A 20,299-nucleotide genomic window follows, 5' to 3' on the forward strand; every position below is an offset into this window, starting at 1 on the left:
ATCCAACTTACAAGGCATGTGAAGGACCTCTTCAAGGAGAACTACAAACCACTGGTCAATGAAATCAAAGAGGATACAAACAAATGGAAAAACATTCCATGCTCATGGGTAGGAAGAATCAATATCGTGAAAATGGCCATACTGCCCAAGGTAATTTATAGATTCAATGCCATCCCCATCAAGCTACCAATGACTTTCTTCACAGAATTGGAAAAAACTACTTTAAAGTTCATATGGAACCAAAAAAGAGCCCGCGTCGCCAAGTCAATCCTAAGCCAAAAGATCAAAGCTGGAGGCATCACGCTACCTGACTTTAAACTATACTACAAGGCTACAGTAACCAAAACAGCATGGTACTGGTACCACAACAGAGACATAGATCAATGGAACAGAACAGAGCCCTCAGAAATGATGCCGCATAGCTACAACTATCTGATCTTTGACAAACCTGACAAAAAGAAGCAATGGGGAAAGGATTCCCTATTTAATAAATGGTGCTGGGAAAACTGGCTAGCCATATGTAGAAAGCTGCAACTGGATCCCTTCCTTACACCTTATACAAAAATTAATTCAAGATGGATTAAAGACTTATATGTTAGACCTAAAACCATTAAAATCCTACAAGAAAACCTAGGCAATACCATTCAGGACATAGGCGTGGGCAAGGACTTCATGTCTAAAACACCAAAAGCAATGGCAACAAAAGCCAAAATCGACAAATGGGATCTTATTAAACTAAAGAGCTTCTGCACAGCAAAAGAAACTATCATCAGAGTGAACAGGCAACCTACAGAATGGGAGAAAATTTTTGCAACCTACTCATCTGACAAAGGGCTAATATCCAGAATCTACAATGATCTCAAACAAATTTACAAGAAAAAAACAAACAACCCCATCAAAAAGTGGGCAGAGGACATGAACAGACACTTCTCAAAAGAAGACATTTATGCAGCCAAAAAACACATGAAGAAATGCTCATCATCACTGGCCATCAGAGAAATGCAAATCAAAACCACAGTGAGATACCATCTCACACCAGTTAGAATGGCCATCATTAAGAAATCAGGAAACAACAGGTGCTGGAGAGGATGTGGAGAAATAGGAACACTTTTACACTGTTGGTGGGACTGTAAACTAGTTCAACCATTGTGGAAGTCAGTGTGGCGATTCCTCAGGGATCTCGAACTAGAAATACCATTTGACCCAGCCATCCCATTACTGGGTATATACCCAAAGGACTATAAATCAGGCTGCTATAAAGACACACGCACACGTATGTTTATTGCGGCACTATTCACAATAGCAAAGAGTTGGAACCAACCCAAATGTCCAACAATGATAGACTGGATTAAGAAAATGTGGCACATATACACCATGGAATACTATGCAGCCATAAAAAAGGATGAGTTCATGTCCTTTGTAGGGACATGGATGAAGCTGGAAACCATCATTCTCAGTAAACTATCTCAAGGACAAAAAGCCAAACACTGCATGTTCTCACTCATAGGTGGGAATTGAACAATGAGAACACATGGACACAGGAAGGGGAACATCACACTCCGGGGACTGTTGTGGGGTGGGGGTGGGGGGAGGGACAGCATTAGGAGATATACCTAATGCTAAATGACAAGTTAATGGCTGCAGCACACCAACATGGCACATGGATACATATGTAACAAACCTGCACATTGTGCACATGTACCCTAAAACCCTAAAGTATAATAAAAAAAAAAAAGAAAAAAAAACTGTATAATAAAAAACATTTTCCACACTGTTAAAAAAAAAAAAAAAAAAAAAAAAAAAAAAGAAAGAAAATATGGAGCTCATCACAGGCAGTTCAGAAACAATCCCATGCATTATCAACGGATGTCCCGAAGCGTCGGCTCTCAGAACGAGAGCGACTCATTGAGTCCAGCTGGATCATTCTACAGATGATAACAATAGCCAACATTTGTTAAGCCAGGCCCAGTGCTACACATTTTACATTCATTATCTCATTTAATCCTCACCCCCAGTTTGCTGGTCAGGAAACTGAGACTTAGCAATGTTAAGCGATTTATGATGGTTACTCAACTAGCAAATGAGAGAGCCAGGCTGTGTGGTTGAAAGGTGGTATGGTATCCTTGTGGCTCAAGATACACTTCTAGTTCAGTCCTACACAACTTCATGTTCTTTCTAGCAGAGCTAAGATATGACAAACTTTCTGCCTTGGAGCAAAGGGTCCAAAAGAAGACAAATGAAAGAGAACCTATACTAACTAGCCATTTGCCCTTTGGAAAATCAGCATCCCGCAGCCTTGTCTTCTGCAAAACAAGACCCTTAGACTGAATGCTCTCTAAAGAATCATTCAGCTCTAACATTTGATGATACCATAAAATACATCATGTGTGGTAATAGGCAAGTGTGTTGGGGAGGGAAATTTTGCTATTAACAAAAAAAAAAAAAAAAAAGAAAGGAAGGAAGACAGGAATAAGCATAGCTACTTCTGAATTCTAGAGAAGCAGCAGAATTCCTCCAAGGGGACTCTTAAAATGCATTCTATTAGGCCTTTTGGTTGTTAGTATATTTCTTATAAAAGAATTTTAAAAGCCCTCTGGTGCCCATAAGTAAGTGATTTCTGTACTTCAGAATCCTTCTCAACACAGGGCCCCAGGCAGCCACCAATAAATGATCAAAGTGGGCTTGCAAGATAAAATGCATTTTATATCCTTCCTACAAAAGGATATCTTGGTTTTAAAAAAGCATATGCCTTGCAGACATCTCATGGTTATACTGTAGTGGTCAAATAAATGGTGAATGGGTGACAGCCTGTTGGACAAGTGCAAGGCCTGCTAAATGCATTGCCAAGGACAAGGTTAAAATGCATCTGGGGCCAGGCACAGTGGCTCACACCTGTAATCCCAGCACTTTGGGAGGCCGAGGCGGGTGGATCATGAGGTCAGGAGATCGAGACCACGGTGAAACTCCGTCTCCACTAAAAATACAAAAAATTAGCCGGGCGCGGTGGCTGGCGCCTGTAGTCCCAGCTACTCCGGAGGCTGAGGCAGGAGAATGGCGTGAACCCGGGAGGCGGAGCTTGCAGTGAGCCGAGATCGCGCCACTGCACTCCAGCCTGGGCGACAGAGCGAGACTCTGTCTCAAAAAAAAAAAAAAAAAAAAAAAAAATGCATCTGGAAATGAGGTAGTCCAATGACCACAGTCCAAGCTGTGGTCATTGGTTGGCTTTGACAGTGACATTCATAAACTCCCAGTATTATAGCCCTAACACCTCTGGGATAGAAATTGACGTATCCACTTTCAGCCAGGAGAGAAAAAGAGAAGCTTCTCGGGGAGAGTCCACACTCCAGACCATGGGGCTCCGTCTCTGGGAAGACAGTAGCTACTCTCAGCATGCCGGCTCCCACAGGGCTCACAGACAAAACCTCATACCGATGAAAGCACCCTATCAATCTAGTTTACTTCTCTCTCCTTTGGGAGTGAAGATGAGCTTGTGGGATCATAGCAACAAGCTGTAAATAATGGTTGCAGGGACAAATGGAGGACGAGAGCATCTGGGCGGGCTCCTGGCTGCTGCTGCATTCCAGGTCCGCCTGCTTCAGTCACCACCACGCCCAACTCAGAGACACCCCCCGAAGGGAGTGTGGGTCCTCTTGGATTTTATTTCTGCTGCACTTTGCCTTCCTATTCCTGCCAGCTTCTGTTTGTTAAAAGTTGAATGATACAACCATAGCTGAGTGAAAACACAGCCGGCAAATCTAGCTTTCTTCTCAAAACTGGGCACTCCCATGAGGTCCTTTGATTCTCTGTGAGAAGAGAAAATGATTATCTCCTGAGGTATCCAGCTGGGTAGTCAGTCAAATATGTACTGGAGTGGCCACTGAGTGCCAGGCTCAGGGGATGCAAGTGAATACAAGGGGTGGGGAGGGCATGGGTCTTATTTCATGGTCCTAGCAGTTTAGATGGAAAGATGACCGAAATAAATAACTACCAATAACAAATGAAAAAATGGCTAAGTGCCAAGTGCTGTGAGGGAGGACAGTGGGCAATGGAAGCTCCACATGGGGACCAACCAGGTCTAGGTTCTATATGGTGAAAGTTCACACACACTCACTGATATGTGAATATCCACAGAGCTTTGTAGCCATGGCTACACCCTTAGCATCACTGCCTCTCTGCATCAGTTTCAGGAAAAGTTTCCCTAAAAATGCACTCCGAAGTCCAGGGATAAGCCATGTTTTCCAGCTCCTAGAAGCAGTGCTGGCAGCAGCGGTGGTTGGGTCCATAGTGGTGGTCAAGGCAGGACCCACAGCAGGAAGACTCTGGTGCTACAGCAGCAGCAGCAACATGGTTCTAATGGCAGCAGCCTCTGTGGTGAACTGAACTCCCTGGGTGCATCATTTTGCCTTTTTCTCCATGGCCTAAGGAGCAGTAGCAACTCTCTGCAGTTACTAATCTGTGGTTTCCCTTACTCTTCTCCTTATGCCATCTAGATTTTTCAGTCAATTCCCCAAATAGAATTCTCTCTGATTGAAATCTCTGGCATGTTTCAGTTTTCCTGACTGGACACTGACAGACACAGGGTGCAAAGATGTCTAAGAGGTGGCCCTGCCTTCATGGTCTGCTGAGGACAAACCCTTGGCCTTCCCAGCAGTACCATTTGAGTTCTCTTCTCACTTCGCTGAGAGCGATGGGGTAAAGAAGAGAAACCCCTGCACTATCCCCAACTAAATGTGTCCTAGCTTGACTCATTGCTGGGGACTAAGAGCTTTCTCTCACTAAATGTAGGTACCCCAAAGCTTTGTGAACTGCTAGAAGTAACTTGAGAAAAATAGAAACCAGTGGAAAGCATGTGCTGAAGGAAACTTAGCCAGGGAACAGAGAAGTACGAATGACAGAAGGCGACCTACAGAGAGGACTCAGAAGGTTAAGAGTGAGCAGTAAGTAGGAAGAAGCAGAATTCAAGTTGGTCAAGGCCACCTCAGCCTGTTGGCCAGATTGGGTGTGATGAAGGAGGAATGAGCTTCCAATCTGCTCAGGGAATTGGGATATTTCTGCACAGCCAATTTCAGTCTAAAGCTGGGTTTATATCGGCAACCTCTCTATAACATGGTGGTTAAGGCATGGCTTGTGTGTCAAATCACACACTAGCTACGTGATTTTGAGCAGGTTTTTATATTTTTCTGAGCCTCAGTTTTCTCATCTGTTTAACAAAAAAATGGTAGAATGGGGGAATGTGATGGTCAATTTTAGGTATCAATTTAGCTGGACCATGGCATCTAGATGTTTGGCCAAACACATCTGGATGTTGCTATGAAGGTAATTTTTTTAAATTTGAGGTTAATGTTTAAATCAGTAGATTTTGAATAAAGCAGATTTATCTCCATAAAATGGTGGGTCTCATCCAAGCAGTTGAAAGCCTTGAGAAAAAGACTGACCTCTCTTGAGGAAGAGGGAGTTCTTAGCCTTCAGACTTGAGCGGCTTCATCAACTCTTCCTTGGGTTTCCAGCCGGTCTTGTAGATTTTGAACTTACCAGGCTTCCTCCAATTGCAGAAGCCAATTCCAATTCTTGAAATTAATCTAAATTAATCTCTCTCTCTCTCTCTCTCTCCTTCTCTCTCTCTCTTTCTCCCTCTCTCCCCTCCCTGGAGAACTACTATAGAGAGTAATCATTTCTACATTACCAAACATGGAAGCCTGATAGCTTCAGAGGCCATTACTCAGCCTTCTACAACTTGGTTCCCTGGGCTGGGCTGATGCCCTGAGTTCAGAGGCGTTTACATTATGCCCTGAGTAACAGCAAAAATCAAAGCCCCACTGATAGGAAGAGAGGTCATACCATGAGCCCCCAAGACAGCCCACTTGAAGACCCAAGGGATTAATAGGGCATGTTTGCTGAAGGGAGACCCCGTAATCCTGCCAAAGACTGACTCCTTGGCTACCTTCCAGAAGCTTAGCTTGAATCAGAAGAGGCCTTGGCTGGACTCATTCTTCTGGGGGCAATGGGTAGGGGGAGGAATGGCAGACTCAGCCCCAGCAGAAGTTTATACTGGCCCAGGAATTCATTTGGGAAAAACAGTCTGACTACTAGACCAATTAAAAGGAGGACTCAGATCCTTTTTTCCCTAATCTGTGGAACTTTCTGTGCCAAGAAAAGCAGCTTAATTTTTTTGACATAGCAAACTTTTTCTCCCACGTCCAGCTCCACTCTCAAGGAGGAGAAAACCATCTATCTGTGCTAGCAGGCTGCTCAGTATGAGAACATGGAAGACTGAAATGATTAAGCCTGATAGGCAAGTCCAGTTTTCTTTTTGCACAGGGAACGGGAGCAGCAGGCAGGAAAATTCTCAACTTTAGCTCTCTTGCTGTCTGGTCCTCACTCTGACATTATTGGCCCCTCACAGAACCTGCTTTCTTCTCTGTAGCTGCTCTACTCTTGGTCTACAGCTTTAGTCTCTCCTTTTCTCCCATCGCCCCTGGTGTTTAGCCCGGAGTGTGTGCAGATGTAAAACGATTACTCTTCAATCTTTACTTCCCTGGTGATTCTTCTGAGAGGTGCCCTGCACAGATGTTGGCAATGCCCAACTCTATCCCCTCTGCATTTACCATCACTGTAAATGTAGCCCAACTCTCACCTGCCAATCAGCACCCATGATGCTTTGCCCACGGCCTCGCTCTAACTGTTAGAGCCCCCTCTACCCACTGTGCCCACTGGGGCCCACCCAGCTCCCTCTGCCCTCAGATAGGATGACTCCAAGGCCTGTGCTCTACACTGTGTCCACAGTGTCCACAGCGACAACTCGCCTGATGAGGGGCTTTACTTGGCTGCCTTCCCCTCTCAGTCTTACTGCCCCACTCCTCACCAGTGCTTCCTGCAATCACCTCCCTAAAACTACAGTAGTCCCCTCGTATCCACAGTTTTGCTTACCAAAGTTTCAGTTACCCACAGTCAACCCAGTCCAAAACTATCACATCACTATTCTTGTGCTTTGGGGCCATTCTTAAGTGAAATAAGGGGGACTTGAACACAAGCAATACCATGACAATTTGATAACTGAGTGGGTGTATTAGTCTGTTTTCACAGTGCTATAAAGAACTGCTCATGACTGGGTAATTTATAAAGGAAAAAAGTTTAATTGACTCACAGTGCAGCATGCCTAGGGAGGCCTCAGGAAACATACAATCATGGCAGAAGGCCAAGGGGAAGCAAGGCACCTTCATAAGGCTGCAGGGAGGAGAAGCACCAAGGAAGGGGTAGGAGCCCCCTTATAAAACCATCGGATCTTGTGAGAACTCACTCACTATGAGGAGAACAGCATGGGGGAAACTGCCCCCATGATCCAATTACCTCCACCTGGTCTCTCCCTTGACACATGGGGGGTTCTGGGGATTACAATTCAAGATGAGACTTGGGTGGGGACACAAAGCCTAACCATATCAGAGGGCTACTAGGTGACTCAAAGTGAGCAGTGCCACAATGTGGAGATGCTGGACACAGGGAGGACTCATGTCCTGGGTGGGATAGTGCGATATTTTGTCATAGTACTCAGAACTGAGCCCTATTCAAAACTGATGCATTGTCTATTTCTGGAATTTTACATTTACATCACAATGCCTACATCATTCACTTCACTTCATCTCATCACGTAGGCATTTTATCATCTCACATCATCATAAGATGCGACATGGATGCAGCTGGAGGCCATTATCCTAAGCGAATTAACACAGGAACAGAAAACCAAATATTGCATATTCTGACTTACAAGTGGGAGCTAAACATTGGGTACTTGTGGACATAAAGCTGGCAACAACAGACAGTGGGGACTACTACAGGGAAGAGGCGGAAGGAGGGAAAGGCAGAAAAACTAACTGCAGGGTACTATGCTCAGTACCAGGATGATAGATCATTCGTACTTCAAACCTCAGTATCACGCAATACACCCATGTAACAAACCAGCACGTGTACCTTGTGAATCTAAAATAAAAATTGAAAAAAAGTCATATATGCTTTGTTTGAATTCCAGCTTATGCATCTATTAGCTGTGTGAGCTTTGAAAAAAAAAAAACCACTTAAATGAGTACTAGTTCTTCATTTGTAGAATGGTGGTAACAATTCTAGATATATGCTGGGCATTCAGCATTTCCTATTTTTCCTGTATTTCTTTTCAACTACTTCAAAGTTGAGGTAGTTAATAGTGTGGACTCAGTATAATCGATTAGGGTGAAATGTGTCATTTGTTGTTGCTTTGTTGTTATTTTGCCCCATGTCTTCTAATGTTAAACTTCCCAATTAAACAAAATATGGCAAAGCCTGAGACCATGCTTAGTTAACAAAAAGGTAAAATCTAAAGGTCTTACTGTCCTGTATGCCCCAGGTGGGGATTAAGCCACATATAAAAGATGTGAACCTTATCTCCTAAGATTCAATAAATATATTTTATTTTCTTAGAAAGCAATTTCCTTCAGGCTTAGGTCAGAATTTCTCTGAAATAAAATGGCAACATATCTCTACTTTGTCACAATTCTCAGTAAATCATTAGAGCTGTGAAAAATAAATTTCATTTTTAACAAAACATCATTCTAGATCAGGGTCAGCAAACTATATGGCCCGTGGGCTAAATCTAGTCCACTGCTTATTTTTGTATTTTTTACATTTTAAAATGTCCTTTTAGAAAAATTAAAAGAAGAAGAATATTTTACAACACATGAAAATGATATGAAATTCACATTTCTGGGCCCATAAATAAAATTTTATTGGAACTCAGCCACACCTATTCATTTATGTATTATCTTTGACTGCCTTCATGCAACGAGAATCGAATAGTTGCAGCAGAGACCATATGGGCCACAAAGCCTGAAATATTTTCTACCTGGCCCTTTATATAAAAAGTTTTCCATCTTCTGATCTAGATTCTAGATCGATGGTTTATTTAAACTATGTTAACTCTAAAAAAACTGCCTCCAAGTTACCTCAAGTAAGGGGAATTTATCACCAGCCTCCAAGTGTCCACAGAAAGAGCTGGGGCAATCCTAGAGCAAGGTGCTGGCGTGCAGTAGGCTGCCGTCCTTGAACGGATGTCTCACTGACAGCGACAGAGTTCCAGCCATGCTGCACTTGCTCCAGCCACTGACTTAGAGACAGCAACCTGTACAGGCACCAAGCAAGAGAAGAAATCTGGAGATCTCAATTTGACTAGGAAAATCTCTCTTCAATATTTCAAACCTTTCAAAAGCCAGGTTGGTTTTCATTTCCTTATCTTCCTACTGTTGACTGAGTTCTAGCTACGAGGTGCTGTGCTGAACACTTAGGTCCATTGTGTCCTTGACTCTTCTTAAGAGTTCTGTGAGGTCAGTGTGTGATTATCTCCATTTGACAGCTGAATAATCTGAGACTGAGGGAAATTAAACAATATGCCTGCTTTGGTTTGTCCTCTCCAAAACTCATGTTGCAGTTTGATTCTCAGTGTGGCAGTATTGGGAGGTACGGGCTAGTGGAGATGTTTGGATCATGGGGGCAGATTTCTCATGAATAGATTAGGGCCCTTCTTCTGGGCTGAGTTCTCGCTCTCAGGAATGGATTAGTTCTGGAGAGAGCAGATTGCTAAGAAGAATCTGGCTTCTTCAGTCAGCGTTCTTGCTTCCTATCTCTCCATGTGATCTCTGCACAGACCCACTCCCCTTCCACTTTCCACCATGAGTTGAAGCAGCCTGAGGCCCTCAGCAGATGCAGCTGCCCAGTCTTGAACCTTCCAGCCACCAAAATTATAAGCCAAATAAATCTTTTCTGTATAAACTACCCAGTCTCAAGTATTCTGTTATAGCTATACAGCTATACAGCTACAGCTACACTGTATGTATGTGTGTGTATATATATATATATATATATATAGCTATACGGCTATAGCTAAACAAACTAAGACAATGCCCAAGGTCACCCACCTACAAAGTGTGGATTTGAGGCTTTAAACTCGATTTTTCTGACTTCAAGAGCCCCTGGTTCTACTCATTATAGTCTACTACCTCATGTATGCATTTTTTTCCTAAGAAATGGAAAGCAAAAGCATGTACATTTTAAAATAAAGTCTCAGCTCTTGTCTGTTTTTCACTTTATTAAGGCTATGGAGTTGGGTACAAATCCATCACTGTGGGATCCCAGATGCAGTTGGTTGATTACACCTGAAAGGTGTAATAGCTTGCTTAAATGAAGCTTCATTCATAACCATCAGTGTGCACTCTATCTCCTGAGATGTCCAGTGATTAATTTCTCACACACTCGGGATTTGGAAACTTAAACGTGAAAGTGAGTGGCTCGGCAACCCTCCAAATTGGACTATGATGTGACTTTTCCCCTGGAGATGCCACCACTATTGTGAAAAGCGTCACTAAGACTCAATCTTCATGTAGGAATACGTTCCTTTTGGATTGCATAAGAAACAAACAGTCTAGGACGCAGGGGTGTCCTGGATGTCCATTTGGTGCAGACTCCTGTGCAGCACCCCTGAGAACTCAGGAACTTAGCCTGTTGCAGAACATATGATGGGCCCCAGGGAGAGGGCAGAGGGATCTTCCCAAAATCCCTCAAAAGATCTGAAAGGAGACATTGAGTTTTATAAAGAATGATTGTTTTCAGGTAGCGACTAAAAGCTAAATTTTGTGTCCCCAGGAGATCCTTATAAGGATTCTGTCTTAAAATCCTAAAAGCTGTCTTTTGGCAGAAATGCTCCAAGCAGTATTTTTTTTAAGTTTCAAGTGTAAAATATGAGTGGCATATGTATGCTCATTTATATTAATGTTATAAAACTCATCAAACATAAAAAAGATCACGTATATGACCAGTATTAGCAATGGGCCTAATCTGTTTTTTAAAGAAGCAGAATACAATATATTTCTAACACAAATATCAAAAATAGACCCCCCAAAACCCTGTAAAATAACAAACTAACTAGCACAAATATTTACGGGATGCTCATCTATGCCCAGTGGCCAATGTGAGGTGCAATCACAGATCAGGTTGGGGATAAACAGTTTATTTTCAGTGAGGCTGCTTTGGGTGTCTGGGAAATAGATCAAGCTGACAGAGGGCAGAGGACTTTATGGAAGGAAGGCCCTGGGGATCTAGAGTCTGGAAAATCAAGAATGAAAGCATAAATGGCAGAGAAGAAAAAGCACCTCCCATCCTCCTGTCAATGGCAGATGGCAGACTGGGTCATGCATTTCTCTGTTCTCCCCTCCCATTGCTTCCCTGTCCCCAGTAACAACCTCTCCAAACAGTATCAGGACTTGAGTCACCAAAACCATCTTTGTGGATCTTGTACTTACAGTCCTCTCTCTTTGATTTAAAAAGAGATATTGCCCCCACTTCCTATGACCTGCCGTTTCTTGCTGACATGCTGTCCTAGCACAGCTCCCGGGATTCTGTCCATAGTGGTGCCAGGAAGTGGGCACACTTTGGCCCTTCCGGGTGTGACAAGACATCATCTTTACTGGGAAAGTAAGTCAGTTGTGGGGGAAGAAGTTGACTATTCAGGTAATTGCTCTGATTGCATCTGGAATCTCTGGACACAGAGTGAGGCTGGGAGGCCAGGAAGTGATGAGGAGTTCTGAGGTGGGGTGGAATGGGGGAATATTACCTCTCTTCCAAGCAGTGACATCGCATGAGGAAATACCACCTGTGAGTAGTGAGAAAAAGCCCAGGATGATTCAGTAACACTGCAGCAGACAGCGAGTCTCCCATGCTAAGGACAGGTTATGTAGCCATCTTCAATAACTCCATCCCACCCATCACCCATGCTTTAGCACTTGCCATTTCCCAGCACCGTGCTCAGCAGAGTACATATAACGAACGCAAAGACAACTCACGCACACATAATAGGCACTTAGCAAATATTTGTTGAATGGATATGAATGAATGAATAACTAAAGACAGTCTCTGCTCTCAAAGTTTTCACACTCCAATAGAGGAGACTCAAGCATGGAAAATGTAGTCCCAGAACAACAAAGGTGTGAACTGGAAACCATACCAGAACACAGGGTTGACTAATTACTTCTGTTTGGGTGGGTCAAAGAGGACTGAGTCTGGGTTTTGAAAGAAGAGTAGAAGTTTTTCACTTGCAACCCAGGCAGAGAAAATACTATATGCAAAATACAGAGGCTAGTATATGCAAAAGTATAAAATAGAATATGCAAAATATGACATACTTGGGGAGCTGGAGCTGTTCAATATGGCTGGAGAGGTAAGTATAGTACTCGGGATGAGGGGAGAATCACGACTGAAAAGGTCAGGAATTGAATCATAGAAGGCTTGACGTGTTTTCCCAAGAAGTATGAAATGGCATCCTGTATGGGATGCATACATCAGCATCCTGTAACCATTCACTTTAGTTAGTTATTTGTTTTATAGGGTTTTTGGCATCTTTTTTAGTATTTGTGTTTAACATATATTTTATGCTACTTCTTTAAAGAAAGATTGGCTGGGCGCTGTGGCTCACGCTTGTAATCCCAACACTTTGGGAGTCCGAGGTGGGTGGATCACCTGAGGTCGGGAGTTCAAAACCAGCCTCACCAACATGGAGAAACACTGTCTCTACTAAAACTACAAAATTATCTGGGCATGGCGGCGCATGCCTGTAATCACAGATACTCAGGAGGCGGAAGCAGGAGAATAACTTGAACCCAGGAGGCGGAGGTTGTGGTGAGCTGAGATCACGCCATTGCACTCCAGCCTGGGCAACAAGAGCAAAACTCTGTCTCAAAATGAATAAATAAATAAAAGATTAAGCCGATTGTTAATATCTGAATATATACTTCACCTTTTAATGTTTGATGAGTTTTATAACATTAAAACATGCTGTTTTTTTTATGAATGATTTCATTTTTTAAGAACTAGCAATTCAACTGATTGGATTAGGTGGACTATGGTTATTCATTGGATGAGGAGAAATTGAATTTAGGCAAAATATTCCTGTCAGGTTTGGGTAGGCACACACTCAGCCAGCCCTATCATTTCAGCCTGAAAGAACCTGTCCTGCAGCGTGCTGTGACTAAGGTGCCTATCCCCTCTGGGGGTTCCAACGTGGGGGTGTGCCTGGACTCTGGATCCTGCACACTGGGCAGTGTGTGGACAGTGGTGACTGGCGCCTGGTGCTGCCATGCTGTTCTTTGCACTGGCTCCAGGTTTCCTCTCACATTCAGTCTTGCCTCAAGACACAGGCCAAATGAAAATAAACTGTCGCAGTTGGCCCCTTTCCCAGAGAAATTACATTTAGCCTCCAAAAGCAGCAGGCTTCAAAATGGCATGGTTGTCTCAGCTAAAAATGGCCATCCGGAAGGAGCTGGATTATGGGAAGCCATCCAGAGATGAAGAACGGGCCACTTTGAGGCAATGATTATTATGTGCTTCAAGGAGTCCTGTTCTCAAGTCCTCATGGACTGGGCCAAATTAAAACAGATGGGCACATGACATTTAGAAGCAACCATAAAAAGGGCTTATCTGGAGGGTCCTAGGCCCAGAGCCAAGGCTGGCCAAGGCGAATTTCAGCCAACTTCAAATTTATGCTCCACAACATAGATAGCATTTACTACGTCATAATATTGAAAGCCTTTTAGGGCAAAAGACGCAAACAGACATTATACAAAGGGAATGATAAAAGTGGCAAACGTATGTTTTTTAAAGCTCAATCTTTGCAAAAAAACAAAATATAAAATAATACCATTTTTCAAAAATGTTTTAAAAATAATTATAGATAGTAAAGTGTTGGGAAATAGGTATTCTCGTACAATGCTAATATGAATATAAATTAGTTGAGCTATTTAGAGTTTTGTTTTAGAAAAAGCACTTTGACTAAGGGGTGGAGAATGGATTGGAAGGGCTCAAAATTCAAGGCAAGGAGACCACTTAGGAGATAGGACAAAAGCAGAGGGGAGAGTAACCTGAATAGGGCAGTGGCAGAGGGGTGGAGGAAGCGAACAAAATCAAGAAGTATAACTCACAAGTCTTGGGAATTGATTGGATTGAGTACCTGGGCGGACAATGGCCATTCACTGAAAGAGGGGACATCATCATCACCATCACCATCACCATCAGTGCAAACCTTTATAGACGGCTGAGTAGGGTGAACCACCGTTTTGAACACTTTAAAAGTATTAATGTGTAGGGCAAATACCTAATGCATGAGAGCTTAAAACCTAGATGATGGGTTGATGGGTGCAGCAAACCACATGGCACATGTATACCTATGTAACAAACCTGCACATTCTGCACACGTATCCCAGAACTTAAAGTAAAATAAAAATAAATAAATAAATAAATAAATAAATACACAAATACATAAAAGTATTAATGTGTTCAATCCTCACAGTAGCCCTATGAGGTTGGTCTATTCTTGTCCCCACCTGACAAATAAGGAAACTGAGGCACAATAATTGAAAACTTGCCCAGTGTTCATACATTGGCATTATTCTCTTCACCTTTGTTTATGATATTGTTAAAAGTGGAAACAACTTCGAAATACCACAACAGTATATTGATTATATAAGTGATGGCCCAGTCACATGATGGAGTGCATGTTTTAGAAGAATATTTAATGAATGGAAAAAGACATAGAACATAAGTTTAAAAGTGAGTTATAGAATTCCAGGTGGGGGTGGCTGGTTGCAATAGCTCACACCTGTAATCCCAGCACTTTGGGAGGCCAAGGCGGGCAGATCACGAGGTCAGAAGTTCAAGACCAGCCTGGCCAACATAGTGAAACCCCATCTCTACTAAATACAAAAAAATTAGCTGGACATGGTGGTGGGTGCCTGTAGTCCCAGCTACTTGGGAAGCTGAGGCAAGGAGAATCGCTTGAACCTGACAGGCAGAGGTTACAGTAAGCCAAGACTGCACCACTGCACTCCAGCCCCAGCGACACTGCGAGACTCCATCTCAAAAAAAAAAAAAAAAAGGGCCAGGCACGGTGGACAGTGGTTCATGCCTGTAATCCCAGCACTTTGGGAGGCCAAGGCGGGCGGATCACCTTAAGTCGGGAGTTCGAGACCAGCCTGACCAACACGGAGAAACCTCGTCTCTACTAAAAATACAAAATTAGCTAGGCGTGGTGGCGCATGCCTGTAATTTCAGCTACTCAGAAGGCTGAGGCAGGAGAATCGCTTGAACCTGGGAGGCAGAGGTTGTGTTGAGCCAAGATCTTGCCATTGCACTCCAGCCTGGGCAACGAGAGCAAAACTCCATCTCAAAAAAAAAAAAAAAAAAAATTCCAGATGGGAGTATATATATATATATCTCCCATTTTCTGACAGGAAAAGATCATTTAAAGTAAATCCACTTAAAATATTTTTAAAAAGTGTTATAATGAATAAGCAAGAAAAGATTTGATTAGGGTTGTGTCTCTAAAAATTGAGCTAAAAATTATGAAAATTTTTATTTTATCTTACATTTAACACTACATAGATTACTATTAAAACTTTGAGCTAATTCTTGGAACCCAGACTGAACGGAGGCTTAGATATGAGCTTTCTGAGAAACTATATAGTGATTTGAGTACCCTCCAAAGTGAATCCTGAGTCAAGGACTTGTGTGCTGCTGGTTGACTCAGCAGGAGATCCAAGTAGCATGGCTGAGGAATCAAGGAGAGGGAGGAGAGGAAGAAATGCAATGCAGGGTGCATTATTATCAAAGGTCACTCCTGTTGACAGCTAGGGTGTAGCCTTACCAGTAACCTCTGAGGAGGGCACAGAATGCATCTCAGAGTTATCCACCTGGGGACTGACTAGAGGACTTTCTCCATTAGCTCCTTGCCCACATTGCTTATGGGTTGTTCCTAGGGCCCTTATTGCTCCCAGCACTTCTGGGCTACTTGTGTCTGTTTGGGAAGCAGTGCTGGTGGCTACAGCATAGAGAAGCCCAGCAGGGAAGTGAAGAGCAGGAGTCCTGAGTGTGGAAGCCCACAGGGAACTGCCTCCCATCCTGCAGCCTTGGCTGTGATGAGAGGAAAGAGCATGAGCACATGAATCTGGCCATCAGAGGTGGGTGACTGACACAATAGCATGACATCATAGCATTCTCATTTGAATCACAACATGATCATACCGAGGACTTCTGCAAAAGAGTTGCATAGAAGTCTTCATCAGTTTTCCCAAAGGCCTTTTGTATCCTTTAATATTCAACTCTTTTAAACCACCTTCCATGCTGTGCTGTTTCTCTTCTTTAATTGTTAACTGTCGCAACCCTGCCAAACAATGTTTGTTGATGACTTGGTATGTGTTTTCTGCAGTTCTCCAACTCACTTTAATCAGCTTCACAAAACAATGCATCTTTTGCAAGATTTGGGATTTCTCTTTGCAGTGAACTGGCAACGCATTTGCAATGAGCAGGCAACCAACAAAAATATTCATGTGAAGAGTGGGAGTATATACAGGGAGGGCTGGCTGTTAAGACTGGGAATTAATTTACTCAATGGTCAGTTTATTACTTCTAGTTAGTGTCCTTCACCCATATCCAAACCCTTACCTTCTCCCAGCTGGTTGCCTAATGAATATATCCCTTGGAAAGCAGAGGTCAATGCCTAAAGCATTAGAAATTCCTGCCATACAAGTGTATATTTCCCTCGTAGCCACTCCCAGAAGAGAAAAGCAATGCAAGGTGTGCCCTCTCAAGCATCTCTGCACCTTCTCTACCACCTAGCCATGCCTGATTTCATCCTTGCCAGACAATTTCCCAACATGGGCTTCCTCTGCCAAGGATGTGAACTAGGATTTCTTTTCATATCACCTTAGCAATATCTCACCGATATACTGAGACCTCCAGACCCTTAACACTAACTTCACTCTTACCCTCAAAGCCTCCTGACCCCCTGCTTCATTTTCTTTCATATTAGGAGGGAAAATGGTGGTATTATAAAAACATGGATTGGAAGGGCTTTAGTACATCAGACACGTATCCCCATTCATTTACATATATCTTAGTCTGTTTTCTGCTGCTATAACAGAATACCTAAGATTGGATAATATGTTAAAGAAAAGAAATTTATTTTGCTCATGGTTCTGGAGGTTGGGAAGTCCAAGATAGAAGGGCTGCATTTGGTGAGGGCCTTCTTGCTGCGTCAGCCCATGGCAAAGGCAGAAGGGCTAGAGAGCATGTGTCCACATGAGAGAAAATGAGGTCAATTTCATCCTTTTATCAGGAACCCACTCCCACAATAGCTAACCCACTCATGTAACAACAGTATTAACTCATTCATGGAGGCAGAACCCTTATGACCTAATCACCTTCCTTTTAAAGGTCCCACCTCTCAACACTTTTGCACTAGGGATTAAGTTTCCAACACATGAACTTTGGGGAACACATTCAAACCATAGCAATGTGGGTCATGAACATGTTCTCAGTTTTATGAAAATTGTGAAAAAGCAGCTTTAGGGCAAGCCTCTTCGTCATTCCCTTTACCCCACAGTTGCCTCTTGCTCTGCCTAAGTGGAAATTCTGGCCCTACTCCTGACAGGGTGGGGCTTTATATTACTTGGTCTTTGTTAAATCCCAAGCAATAATGATTGGCAACTCAGTGCTCTAGGTAAAAGCATGAGTTCTGGTATTTGAGCAGCTGGCTTTGGGACCTGGTGGCACCATTTACAAGTCACGTCACTCAGCTGCTCTGTGCCTCATTCCTCCATCTGCAAAGCAAATATAATTATATAGCTACCTCTGGGCAGATGAGGATTACTGAGTTTATTTATGAGAAGCACTTAGACCAGAACCTGACTTTGAACAAACACTCAAACATTAGCCAAAGCTATTCTCTTCCCTCCAGTTTGAGACACAGAAATAATACTTTTCATGTGGACCACATGTAATGAAAGAAGTCTGAAAGAAGCTAAGAGGATGACCATTGATTAACAACCTTCTTGGAGAGCACAGCTTTCCTCTGCCATGTCTGAGAATGTAGAGGGGGCTTATCCCAGCTCCCCTGGTTAGCTGAGCCTGACTCAGCTGAGCCTCCTTAAGAAGATGAACAGATCATGGAAATTTATTAGCAAGCACCAGAACCATCATTGTGGAAGCATTTCTCCAAAAGCCATAATTGAAGGCTAGAATGTATGACATGGGGAAGCGGCAAGGGCCTGAATTAAACAGGGACTTTGTCACTTCATTTTTCAAGAGTGATGTGAAATCTGCACAGCCTCAGAGATCTGTGTCCGGAGCTCAGTGGGTATTCATCCATAACCTGAGACCAGAAGCATTTGGCTGAGTCAGGCTGTCATTAAGGGTCACTGGGGGTGCTGCCTGCAGCTTATCAAAGGCATCCTTCTAAACTGAGAAAGGCACAGATGAAATAAACAGGACCTTGGCCCCACTGGAAATGGAGCTTTCTTTGCAGAGGGCTGACCTTTTTTTTGGAAAGGGCTTTGATTATCAGTTGATCTGACTCCAACAGGGTCATTCTAGGGCAGAGGGAACCACCTCCAAGGGAACCGATGCCGGTGCCAACACACGTAGGTGGGCACTGCCTGCTTTTGCTTATGTAACCCTTCACCTGCCAACTCCCTTCCCACCTCTGCCACTATGGGAAGGTGGCATAAACTCACTGACATACCCATTTCCAAGGCCTAGCAGGCCAACCTTGTGTCCTAACTAACATAAGACAGTGTTTAAGCACAGTTGCGGGGAGCACCTTTTGGCTATCAAATGACAAGTAACCATTTATATCCTTCAAAAGCAGCAGCCAAGCCCAGGGTCACTTCAGGAGGGTGCAACATACAGACCGTCTTCTCCCACCATGTGAAATAAGAACTGCTGTTCACTGAGAACTTATCCAGGACCACACCCCTTCATCTACATGGGGATCCTGTGAGATAAGACAATCTCCATCTACAAATGAGAATTAAGACTCAGAGAGGTTAAGCAACTAGCACAAAGCAGCCCAGCAAGGAAGTATGAGTGGGGATTCATACTTGGGGTGTTGAATATAACCCAGAGGGGTCTTATACCCACTATCTCTGAAGATCCCCAGAAGCCTTATTAGTCTTTGGTAAAACTGAGAGGCAGTGAAGTTTATTTTTGGTTGTCTCCTGCTTGGCATTCAGTGTTTCTCCCCCAAAATTAACAGAGCACCACTCTTTGTTGGGTGAGCCCCTTGCCCAAACACGTGTATTCCCCTTTGTCTTCTTCCCACCTCCACTGTCCAATCCACATGCTCTTCGTGTTTCTGCCTTAGCTTCCATCTGGAACAAAGAACACTGATGAATGAAACACATCAACTCAACCAACCGAGGTTGAGGATGACTGCTGCCCACCTCACCCAGGGTTACTCATGCGTTCAAAACTTAACTCCAAATAATGAATTGTGATGGTTCTGAAAAGTACCCAGTATGGCCTAGAGAAGGGGACCTCCAAGCTGTGTCTAAAATAATCCAGGCCTTGGGCTGGGCATGGTGGCTCACGCCTGTAATCCCAGCACTTTGGGAGGCCAAGGTGGGGGGATCACCTGAGGTCGGGAGTTCAAGACCAGCCTGACCAACATGGAGAAACCCTGTCTCTAGTAAAAATATAAACAAATTAACCAGGCATGGTGGCGCATGCCTGTAATCCCAGCTACTCCGGAGGCTGAAGCAGAAGAATTGCTTGAACCTGGAAGGCAGAGGTTGCGGTGAGCCGAGATCACGCCATTGCACTTCAGCCTGGGCAACAAGAGCAAAACTCCATCTCAAAAATAAATAAATAAATAAATAAATAAATAAATAAATAAATAAATAAATCGAGGCCAAAGGGCTATCTGTGCTTTCTTTCCTCTCCTCCATATGGTTCCTGAGACGCCATGAATAATCCAGCTATATCCAGCGATTCCGGGGGGTGCAGACCAGAGCTCCCCTGGCCACAGGCCTTTGAGTTATATTCACTTCAGGGGTTCTGGAGCTGATTCCTAGGCTCAGCATAAAAAGTCACTAGGCACAGTGGCTAAGCATCAGATGCCTGAGTCAGGCGGCCCAGTTCATAACATGCACTGCCATTAACTAGCTCGTTCGCCCTGCACACATTACTTAACTACTCTGAGCTTCAGCTTCCTTATCTGTGGAGAGGGGCCAGCACATAGGAGGCACTCTATAAATTGATGGACAAATGGCAATAATAAAATGACCTTCTTCATATTCTTCATAGGATTGTTGTAGAGGGTGCGTGTGTGTGTGTGTGTGTGTGTGTGTGTGTGTGTGTGTGATTTATATGTGATATATATACAGGCAGTGTTTGGCTCCTAGTAAGTACTCAATAGATAACAATTATACTGTCCAAAGGTGTGACTTGCCCCTGATCC

The sequence above is a fragment of the Hylobates moloch genome, unplaced genomic scaffold (assembly GCF_009828535.3).
Source record: "Hylobates moloch isolate HMO894 unplaced genomic scaffold, HMol_V3 SCAFFOLD_9, whole genome shotgun sequence".
Lineage (NCBI taxonomy): Eukaryota > Metazoa > Chordata > Mammalia > Primates > Hylobatidae > Hylobates > Hylobates moloch.